Source organism: Propithecus coquereli, unplaced genomic scaffold (assembly GCF_000956105.1).
Source record: "Propithecus coquereli isolate 6110/MARCELLA unplaced genomic scaffold, Pcoq_1.0 Scaffold202, whole genome shotgun sequence".
NCBI lineage: Eukaryota > Metazoa > Chordata > Mammalia > Primates > Indriidae > Propithecus > Propithecus coquereli.
Genome location: NW_012145190.1, coordinates 2,375,493 through 2,387,203, shown reverse-complemented (window position 1 = coordinate 2,387,203; position 11,711 = coordinate 2,375,493). Strand labels below are relative to the sequence as shown.

The following is an 11,711-nucleotide window of genomic DNA, read 5'->3' as shown; positions in this document are numbered from 1 at the left end:
GGCCTGGCCATAGTTCTTTGTTACTTGGAGGAAAATTTAAGACTTTTAAAAATAATTGGGTTGCCCAATTTGCAATGTAAACAGGGATATTCTCCAATGTAGCAACTCAGGATTCCAAAGAAGGTGGTGCTGGCAAGTGACACAGTTGTCCCCTTCTAGGTTCTGAGTCTAGAATTTTAGGATTTAGACGGTGCTGTTTCACCTGTCCTTATATTTAAATTCATGCTTTCAAAGAGCTTCTCATCCAGACTGAATAATGTTGTGAGCTGTCTGGGGAGCAGTGAAACAGGCTCAAATAATGTATTGTATAACTAGTGCCCTTTCGGCAAGAGGAATGTTATGGTCAGAGGATTGTCAGGGATAGGTCAGTACAGTGGTTCCCAGCAGGCTGTCAGAATCACTATAAGGGCTTTTTAAAAACATGAATTCCCAGACTTCTCCTCCAGAAAATTGAGGTAGATGGGGGATTGTATTTTTTCAAAAAGTTCCCCAGGTGATTCTGATCACTCTGGTTTGAGGACTACAAAACCTGAACATTTGAATTAAGCTATGTATATATGTTATTTCTCAGGTGGTTGATTATTTACTTAGTATGAGAAGTAGAGAAGACTAGTTCATAGCAGTAGACATGGTGAGAAGGTGATTAATTTAAAGTGAAGTTATCTGCCTCTGTGTCCTGTATTGTTTTGAATTATAGATGTTACCTCCTGAATTGGAGGTTATGGCAACACAGCATGAAGCAGAGGACTTGCCTGTTAGGGGGAAGGGAAACTTTTAGACCGTATCTCCATTTCCCCTCTCCATTTTGAAATTGTGGAACAAATTCAGGAGAGGATGTTAGCATTGAAACTCAGCTGGACAAATTGTTTAAAACTGGACAGGAAGGGCCAATGTTAACTTCCTGTCTGAAAAGGAAGTGCTGGCTTCCTTTTCTTCCTCCTTGGCTAACTCTGTCCAACTTGGAATATGGGTGGGGGAGGGGCTGGTCACCTTAGTATGCTTAACTGGCTACTGGTGCTTTAGGAAATTGTGCCACCATCAGTGTTCAAGTGTGGCTGCATAACATTTGCTCCTTTCTTTTCCTTACTTGAAATGTGTAGACAAGTGCTGTGTTTGCTCTTGTCATCTCGCCCTTATTTGGGAGTCCTGTACTCAGTTTGGCTGTTGTATCCAGGAAGCTTTCTAATCTCTCACATGTTATTTTACAATCAACCTTATATACACTTCCCCTGTATTTTCTGACATTTGAAAATAGACCAAGGAATTGCAGGGAAGAAACTGAAACCTATTTGAAACTGAGGGGCAGGATATGGAAAAGAGAACATAATTGGGCAGAAGGGAGTGGATGACAACAGTTTCTTATTTATAAATTGAGCCAAGAAAGCATTCCTTCTAAGTGGGGCCAGTTGGCACTCTTCCTGCTATTTTAGTCTGAGCTTCTCCTTCCTACTGACCAGTCAATTGTATTAAGTGTTTGATGTGAGTTTGAACCGGCCATCTCAGGAGGGGGGAGGGAAGGGAGGGTGGTGGAAACAGCTGGTGCCTTCATCAGGCCATCTCAATTATCCTTCTTTTCTGAGTGTTTGGGGGTGGGGGGTGGTGCAGGAATTGGGTGTGTGTTAGCAGAGTCCAGCAACTCTCATGTAGTGGGATTGGATTCTCAGCACTCTTAATACTGTGTGGGATGTTGGCTAGTTGGAATGTAGCTAAACCGTTCCCAGTCACATTCTTTTCTCTGCCTCCCGTCCCTCTAATTCTTTCAGTTTTGGGGCCTGCTTTGGAGAGAGAGGGGTGTGGGTTGTTAGATAGCAAAACAGATTCATCCTTCCTACCCATTGAGACTATTCAGCTTAAGTCTTGGGCCCTCCAGGGACTTTCTCCTTACCCATTCATTATTGCTTTGGTTGGGTTTTCTAAATCTGTCTGCAAATAGCCCGAGTTACAGTTAGAACTGGGAACTCTGGTGAAGCTAAGTTGAATTGTAATCGTTTGGCTATACTTGTCTCTTTCCCTCCCTTGCACCCCAGGATGACTATATTTCTGAGTCAGCACGTCTTTTTTTTTCTCACCTGGTCAATTTGACGCAGAGAAGCTGCCAAGCATCCTTTTGGAACAGCAGCAGCATTGACATGGGTGTGTCTGGTTCTTTTGTCTGGGGTCTTTCACATGCTCCCCCACCCCACCCCCTTTGTGTGTCTCAGAAAACTCTCCCCAACTAGATGGTACTATTTTTATCTGGTTCTGTATTAATATATGTAATATATGTGCACTATGATATTTAATTGACTCAGATGTATTTGGCCTGGGCTATGAATGAGGGAGAATTGGATAAGAACACTAACAGTAGTAGCTAATTTTTTGGTATTCTTGAGAGCAAAAGATAATTAGTCTGGTTCCATGCTAGATCTCATAAACTTTTATGTGTGTGCTTCAGTGATAGAGTTTGCATTGGCTAGGCGTTACTGCTGAAGTTCTGTTCTAAAGCATAGTGTTGCTAAATATTCTTTTCTGTTCAACTCTCCAATGGCTGACTTTTGTGTATATTTCTGCTCTACCCCCTCTACCTCGTTATACAGGTCCAGATAATCTGGATAAATCCAAGTTGTGCTAATTTAGATTTAGCTTCTTTTGTGTCAGTGTTCAGCCCAGAGTACTTCTAGGAGGTCCAAGAAGGGGAGAGAGGTCTAGGAGAAAGAAAGAGATGAGAAAAGATAAGAAATGAGAGCATATTACTAGTTAGTTCCTGGAATGTCCCTCTGGTTAGAGAACTCTGCTGAACATTGTGCTGTTTTTTTGCATAGAGAATTGAGCCCTTTGGGCAAAGGGTGTTATTTCTTTGGATTTCAAGAATCTCTGGCTAATAGAGCTTGACCTCTGCTTCTTTGCTTTTGGGGTTTAGGGCTAACTTCCAAAGGGCTGTACAAGATAATAGAAAAATGTATCATTTATCCCATTCTTGGAGTCAGCTGAGGACCCTTACTAGAAGCGGAGGCTTTCTTTGCTGACTAGATTCCAAATCTATAGCCCTTGACCCACTTCAGGGGGTAATGAGCAGGAAAAGCTGAGGTTGCTGTCTTGACATCTTTGCCTCCAGGGCTTCTGTGCAATTCCTAGTGGTCTTCCTCTTATTCTCTAGGGAAGCTGGGAACTTTGCTCTCAGCACCTGATAAACTGTCTCTTTGTAGGGTGGAGTCTGCTTTGTAGGGTGGAGTCCGCTGCCTTTGTTTGTTCTCGTGGGGCCTGTCTTAGGAATCAGCTCTATGCTTGTAGGACAAAGAGTTTGGAAGACTTTGAAAACAGTGAAAATGAATGATAGAGAAGGCGACAGAGGATATGTCCTAAAGTAGTTCTCCTAGTGGGAATGTTCCATTGACTTAATCCAGGTTGGTGATCAAATTGCCATGATGGAGCTTTCTTGGGGGATGTGTCACATGTAGTTGAGCAGAATGTTACAGCAGCAGTAGCTTTAAAATCCCAGTGCAGTGCCTCCAAAGTGAAGAAACTTGCCAAGTAGGAATCTTAAAAATCCCCTCACTCCCTCCAAACTCTTAGTCCACACACAATCTTTCTGCTGATTCTTAAAGGCCTGAGCTTTGTCCTACGTAGTGTTGGCTTGGGGCAGAGAGGAGGGTTGTTTTCCCCGAACATGATAAGGAACCGAGCAGGGCAAAGTGGGGGCTCTGGCCCGTGATTGGTAGACAGGATGCCCTGGAATGCGGTTGGCCAGCAGCCCAGAATCCAGTACTTTGTATTTGTTTGTTTCTGGGAGACTGTGGTCTGGTGCTACTGTGACAGGAAGTGAGAAAGCTGGGAGAGGGGGAACCGAGAGGGGCAATGTCTTTGTGGTTCTCCTGTGAAATCTCTTTGTCCCTGGAGAGCAACTCTGCTACAGAGCTCTACTGAGAAGAGAGCAGCCTTTGTGTGTCTAATGGGTCTCAGAGCATCTACTCTGAGGGATTGGAGAGTGTGAATTCTAACTTTGGCCTTTTGCATCTCAGCACTTCAGTTATATAAATGGCCTCGATCTCTTAGCATTGGGGAGCTTACTGAGTTTTGTGTGTGCTGTTATTATTTACAGATCTCTATGATTTAATTAAGAAAGGAATTCTAGAAGGAGACAGATGTTAAATAATGTTCATTTGCTGTATATATTGCAGGTACTTTGTTGGGTCTGAAAGGGACAGAAAGAAACAGGTAATTAGGTCTTATCCTTCCAATTGGCACCTTCCTATATACAGAGCAGGAGACCTACCCATTCAGTATTGAGAGTTACTGGCAGTTCTCTAATGTTTGCACATAACTAGGGAATGGCTCATAGTTTCCTGGGATTTTCCCCCCCTATGTCTAGACTGAAATAGCACCTGTAACACTGTTTCCCCCTCCCCCCTTTTCTCCCTTGTTTTGTGTTTTCCTTGCCCTCCATTCCAGCTGTGAAACAGGCATCTCTTCTCACTTCGTGGATTGGGTGGCTAAGTCCTCAACTTCTTGCCAAGCTGGCTGGTCCCTGAGCACATACACAAACCCGCCTTTGATTGCCCAGGAGGACAGCTGCCCTAGAGGCAGATTGCTAACATACCGCCAGAACAATCCCTCCCCTCTGTTCCGATGCTGGCTAGCACAATCTTCCCTGCTTCTAGTTCCTTCTGTTTCCCACCGCAACCCTGATCTTTGCTTTTGGCTTGGTGAGGTGTCACATTAAAAATGAAAGTAGGGATATTTGTGATTAGATTTTCTTTCTTATGATGGGGAAGTGATCAGAGAATGTGGTATGTAGCCAGATTTCTAGAGCAGGCTTGCCAGTGGAAAGGTAGGTAGGTGATTTGTACTAAGTATTATCCCTTTTGTCCTTAGCACCTTTCCTCCCGAGTACTTGTTCCTTATAAAAGGGGAAATAAATTGGAGGTAGATTGCAAGCTACTCTTCCCCAGAATTGAGTAAGGTCTTGTTCTTTAAAGTGAAGTTAAGACCCATAGGTCTAGCTAGTTCCACTCCATCTTTTCTTGCTGCCTCCCCTCTCCACACAAAAAAGTTTACTTTGGGTTAATTTCTCTCTTGGAGCTAGAATGACTTCTAACCACAGGAAGCATAGAAATTTCATACTCCTACCACTGTAGCGAGGAGAAGGAACATGGACTTGGAGTAGAATACACGCATTTCTACCACTTAATAGCTGATGACCCTGGGCAAGATACTCAGTACTTCTGATATATACAGTACTTCTGATATATAGGTAGTCTGCTTATCCATAAAAAGAAGCCATTACCCCAGTGGGTGTTGAAAGGATTATGCGTGATAACTCCTAGGGGGAGATCAATAATTAATAATACACAACTTTTCTTCCCCTGTAAGGTAGGGTTTCCTTTTTTCTTTCAGATAAAAGAGAAATATTTCCTCCTGTTATCTGTCCTGTAGCCGAAATAGGACCTTCACACTTCTGATTTCTTCATAGATTTACACCTTGTCTCTCCCTGTTGCTTATCCTCAAAAGAAAGTATACTCTAAACCTGATGGAAGGGGTGTCTTGTTGCATTTTTAGGGATTTGAGGATTTGGGACTGTGTAAGTTTTACATGCTTCCATTTTTTCCAAGTTATCTTCAAATGATGGGCAAAGAGGTGGAAAGTGTGCCATAGATAGAAAGTAAAGGAGTTTGGTGAGAAGCTGCCTTTTCAAAAAGGAATGTGAGCTCAAACAGTTGGGTGACCTCTAGTAAACTCTAAGGTTAAGCTTTTCCATGAACATTTTTTTTCTAGCCTAGGGTGTGGAAGGGTATAAGGTGTCGTAGTTAATTTTAGGATTTCTCTTTTATGACATGAGACTTAAACAGTGCCTTTCCATTTTGATTAGACTTTTTCTCATTTCCCATTGTGTACCTGACCTCCCTCTCTTTCTCTTTCTCTCTGTTCTTGTAGGAAGGAGAAAGGCATTTGGCCTCTCCCCTTCCTCTAGTCTGACACCTCCCTCTGTTTTTTTGCCCCTCCCTCTTATCTTTGTTTCCTTATCGGCCTCGCCCTAAAGCCTTGCTTTCTCCTTTTAAGGCTAGGTGAGGCACCTTTGGCAAGGTTGCTAAGGGATCCAGGTAGGTAACTCTGTGTGTCTCCTGACTGTCTCTCGGGATTGAGAGAAAATTCAGTGTTATCTGGCCCAGTGGAGGGCCTTGGAGAGGCATGTGGGTAATGGGGGAGGAGAAAGAGGCGGCCTGGCCTGAGAGATCAGAAGGACTTGTTAGACCAGTCCCGTGTGTGTGTCATGCATGCTCCACAGAGAAGCAGGTTTTGTTTCTTTCCATACCCTTTCAGTCCTGGGCCCCCTCACTAGCTGAGAGCCACACCCTTCCTTCGCTTCAAAACCAGCCCAGCACTTAGCCATTTTAGTATGTTACGGTTTGGGGGGTTCCCAGAATATTTGGGAGGAGAAAAAAGAGCAAAAAGAATGTTTTATCTGGTCTCTGAATTTAGGAGGTCATGATGGTGGCGGTGATTTTTTTTTTTTTTTTTTTAAAGTCACAGTAAAAACTTTAAATCCCGGCAGGTAACTTCGGTTAAGGATTGTAAGACCGAAATAAGCTTAAGGTGCTCTGTTGACATATAGAAATTGCCAGCCCAACCTCCATTTAACAAGGAGTATTTAAAAATAAACTTTGATTTGTTTTATTTTAAAGTCCTTCTTTTCTCTGACATTCCAGTCAGATAGAATGCATCACTCTTTCCTAAGAGGAGGGCGATTTGCCCAGAGACTCCCTTAATTCATCAGAAAGATTCATGGTGGACACAGTGAGACCCTGTTTTTCCTTGTGAAAGTAAGACTCCTTTGGTCAGCCTTTTGGTTACTCTCAGTGGAGAAGCTGGGCCTAGCATGAAACAGATCCATGAGGAAGCGCAGGAACTGCTAACACTTAGACAAGGCCATTTCCAAAATACAGGTTTTGTGATTTTGTATCTTAATGCAAATCAACTCTGGGGACTTGGGGTTAGCATAGAGATGAGTCTTTCTAGGGAAGTGAGAAGTACTAGAATTGTTCTGACTGAGCTTTGGAAGGTGGAACATCAAGTGGGGTGGGGTACTTAGACTTTGGACTCTGGTATAAAAGCTGATAAGCCATAGAAAAACTGTTGACAAAATATATTCCTTTGATTTAGAAACCAAATGGCAATTTTCTGTTTTTATGTTTGTGGTTGAACAGAAAAAATTGCTTTGAATTTGGGGGGCAAATGCCAGTTAAGGCAAATAAATGCCTTTAGGTATCTGGAGGACCCACCTTTCTGGCTTGGATGTTATATAATACAGTTCTGTAGTGTTAGAGGTGCTATATTTTGTTGATTAGTATTCTGCAGTAGGAGGCTAAGTGCGCCTTTTTTTTTTTTTTTCCGAGACTGGGTCTTGCTCTGTTGCCCAGGCTAGAGTGCAGTGGCGTCATCATAGCTCACAGCAACTTCAAACTCCTGGGCCTACGCTAAAGCAATCCTCCTGCCTCAGCCTCCCAAAGTGCTAGGTTTACAGGTGTAAAGCCACCATGGCTGGCCTCAGTGAGCTTTTTAAAAAAGCCATTTGAAATCCCTAGAATGACATAGAAGTAGAATTTTGGCTTATCATTGATTTTAGAGGGAGAGTATAAATTTGTGACATTGGTTTTGATTTTATAATGACTAAATAGGAAGAAAGGAAGGAGAGCTGCCTTTGGGACTGGCTGCCAAAGATAAAATTTCTTTCCCAAGAACCCAGAGATTGGTGAACTTAAGAGTTCACCCAGCCTATGGTTTTACGTGTATTAGTTCATTAAAACTAAACCCTGAAAAGTATTAATAATAGAAATAGAAGCTTATGGGGGTTATAACTTCTCTAAGCTCTCTTAGCTAGTTTTTTGGCAGAGCCAGGACTTGGACAACAGGTTTTTTTGACTCCTAATCTGGTGTTTTGTTTTGTTTTTCCCTTTAGAATTCCTATAGTTTTACAGTGCTGCTGGAAATGGAAGAAGGGAGCATGGGGAGACTGTGGTTTATTCAAAAGCCCTACCAACTACAGCAAAACTCTAGTCCCTATAGTAGTAACAGTATTAATAGCTTTCTATGTGTCAAGACATTTTTCTAAGCACTTTACACTGATTGTCTCATTTAATCCTCACAACCACCCTATGTATTTTCATTTCTCCATTTTACAGAAAAGAAAGCTGAGGTTTGGAGTGATTAAGTGGTACTTTGCCCAAAGTCATATAACTAATAAGCAATAGAGCTGGGACTTGAACCGAGTCGGATTTCAAAGGCTATGCTCTTCTAAGAATCATAATTCCAAGTTATATTTCTACAGCCAGTTTATAATAGAACAAATCCTTCCAAGGACTACTGGCTTGTTAAGAGCAAAACCAACTATTTTTTTTAAAAAAATCTAGTCTCAGGGGAATAACAGGTTTCACTTCATGTAGCCCCTCCACCCCCCTTTTGCTTTGGGAATTCCTGGATTTTTTTTTTTTTTAGTGAGAGCAAGTGTAATCCATTTGAAAATATTAAGTGGCAAACCTGGAAAGGTGTTGGGCTGGACTCATAAAACTTTCCTAACTCTATCTGCCAAAGTCAGTTAATGATCTATAGTGTAATCTTTTTATGATGTGTATAGCATGGAGAAGAATCTTATTTCCTCAAATCTCTGAGTTACGAGACTGTTTGCTGTAGCTTGCTTAACAGCTTCATTCTTTCCCCCTACTCATGCTCTCTTTTTCCTCCCATCTTTTTTCTGTTCTCTCACTTATGTGTAGACGTTGTAGATAACTGTTAGCCTGAAGAAAAATTGAAACCTTTTCTTTCCCTTTTTTCCTGTTATAGTTAGGAAGAAAGTTCTCAAAGTTTGTAGGGGAGAGGAGCTGGACCATCCATCTTGTACTGCACTTCTATTTGGACTTGACAACATAGCATAGAAAGACATAAGCTTTGGAATGGCATAGACCTGGGTTTAAATTCCAAATTTGCTATTAAGTGTGAGACGGTGAGTAATTTCTTCACCTATGGGTCTGTTTTCTCATTTTTTTTTTCTCATTTTAATCAAACTTCCTTAGGGTTGTTGCAAGGATTTCTAGGATAATAAATTTAAAACATTCAGTAATTGTCAGTTCATTTCACATTCCCTTTCTCCTTGGTGTAATAAACTGCTAAGGCCTCAAATAAGGAATTAAGAACTTATGATAGATGCGTGATGCTGTGACGACTGCCAGGCACTAGACAAGTGTCCTGTATCCCACAAACACCTGGTCTAGGTGAGACCTGCTAGTAAATAGAGTTGGAGTAGGAAACCAGCTCATCCACTCTGTAGAACCCAGTTATGTTCCTGATCCACTTAATTTCATCTGCTAGTTCACAGAATAGTTTGGGGCTGAGATATTACCATGAAGTAATGTAATTGGAAGACAGAAACTAACTCTTGAAACAACTTAGTACATCATATTTATATAACGTACATTATCTCACCTGATCCTCACAGCAACTCTGAGTTAGAGTTTGTCATCTTGCAGATGAGAACATGGCAGGGACTTACTGCCATTTTTGGCTAGTAGCAGAGCCAGGACTTCACTGGTCTTCTGAGTTGTCTTCTGTCCCACACAGCCTCTGCTTCTGCCCTCTTTCAGGCAGCATATTTCCCCATGCTTTAGACCTAGGGATCTGATCTTTTCCTTTTGGTTAATTGTTCTGTCGTCTTTTCCAAAATAGAATCAGGTGATCAGCTTCAAAGCCATGAAGATGAGGGAAGCCAGTGTTTCTCCAGATACTGCTTTCTGACCTAGAGCCCTGGGTATTTTTCCTACCTTCCTTTCTGCCTCCCTCATTGAATTTAAGTTGTGGGGGGCAAAAAATGGCCATCAATGGCAGGGTGACAAACACTTTCTCTCTGGAGCGGGGATGTTGAACTGTATGCCCCATGGTAGTGTAGTTTGGGCTTTTATTAGTAAAGAAGATTATAGGGTGGAGACTGCTGGCGTGGTAACTGTAGTTCAGGCACTGTTGAAACTCAGTAACTGGAAGAATCTCTCTTGAGCTCAGAGTCCTCTTGGTGTGGAAGATTCATAGGTCATTGTTCATAGCAGATAAGGGCAAGTGCTTAAAATGAAGAAATTGAGATGAAGGGGAGTAACTTTTTTTTTTTTTTTTTTTAAATAAGAGTGTTTATTAAAGAAAGATCTTTGAGTGGCCTATTGGGGTGGGAACATGAGAAAGTGGCAATGGGCTTTGGACTGAAAGGTAGAACAGTAGTTTATAAGTGATTGTGGGAGCCCAGAGCTATGGTAGGAAGAATTCAGGGAAGGGCTACCACGTTCTCTAAATTAGGGACTGAATTAATTAAGGCGTTTATTGACACCTGTTTATCAGTTTCCTCTGGGTACTCTTGCTTGGTGAAGGCTGCATACATTCTAAGACAGACAAGCCCATGAGTTTGTGCTTAGTGGGGCTCTGGGGAGCGTGGGAAAGGGAACTGAAGCAGAAGGCTCAGCCTAGGCCAGTCCCCACATGTCTTCCCCACTGCAACTATTGCAGTTGGTTTCTCAATATCTTTGTGGGCATGCTGGGACTGGGCTTTGAGGTTTCTGCTGAAGGGGTGGGAAGGAGGGGGAAGGGCATTCCAACAGCAATTTTTTTTTTCCCCAATTTGGTTGCTGGAAATGGGATAAGTGGATTTTAATCCATATTATAACGTGTTACTGATTCTGTATGGAAGTACAAGTGAGGAACTCTGACCGTAGAATCCAGGTTTTAATGAAAACTGCTTCCAAGGCCTAGATATCTGAAGGCAGCAAACTCCAAAGGGCATTTGTCACCTTAAGCAATTCCAAGTCATATTTTAAATTACTGCCTTTCATTCCTAATATTGCCCCTTGCTCCTCTTGTTATATATTGGGTGTATTTTATTTTCTTCTCATTCCCATTTTTCCTCCAAATATTTCTGCAGCTCTCTCCTTCCTGCTTCCTCCTTGCTGTGGTGGCTGGGATGCTTCTTCCATGATTTTTTGAATCTAGACTGGGCTGTTCTCTGTGTTAAACCAATCAATTACGACCTTCTCTTAACAGGTGTGTATGGAAACATATTTATTAAGAATAAAAAATCTTTTAAGTGCCTTTTTTCTTTGGGGCTTAAGAGGGTGGGGAATAGGGAAGATTTATTCTAAAACCTGCATTTCAACATTGTATACTTTGAACTGGCCATAAAATCTCCCATAGCTATAAGAGAGAAAACCCATTAAGTCCAATAGTATGACTAGTTTACTAACCAACTTGCTGTTTATATAATAAGGATATGAGGACCTCTTCATTTCTGTATAACTATCTTTTATTGTAAATAGTACCCATAAACCCTCTAGGTGCCTGGATATCCACCCTGAATTGGAAGAAGGGGTAAAAGGATAGTCTATTTAGAGCTTTCTGCAGGATTGCAAGATGTGGAAAGTTCTAGCCATTGATGTCTGGAGTTTAGGATCTGAACTGCAAGGCACAGTTTCAGAGTTTGAGCCTAATACTCCTTTTCCTACTTTCCAAAGAGGTGAAGGTTCCTGAAAATAGTGCTTTTTTACACATAGAGGTTTTTGTAGTTCTAGCACTCTCTTGTCTCCTGTAGTCAAGGCACATGTTTTGCCCTCAACATTGTAGTATAGTTTCGGAAAGTAGAAAGGCCCTTTCGTAAATATATTAAACATGGAGGCCTTAATTTTGTTGCCTACCTTTGGTGGTGGAAACA

At 41.8% G+C, this 11,711-nt stretch overlaps 1 protein-coding gene across 4 annotated transcripts in view; it reads left to right on the top strand.

Moving 5' to 3' along the window:
- Positions 1-11,711, top strand: part of CTNND1 (catenin (cadherin-associated protein), delta 1) — a 46,431-nt gene that overhangs the window by 10,075 nt on the left and 24,645 nt on the right. For 2 of the 4 annotated variants that reach the window (XM_012643945.1, XM_012643947.1), the window contains exon 2: positions 10,929-11,047. The exons of the other annotated variants lie outside the window; for them this stretch is intronic. The gene's annotated coding sequence lies outside the window, so the exon portion shown is untranslated. The remainder of the gene's footprint in view (positions 1-10,928; positions 11,048-11,711) is intronic. 4 annotated transcript variants of the gene reach the window in all.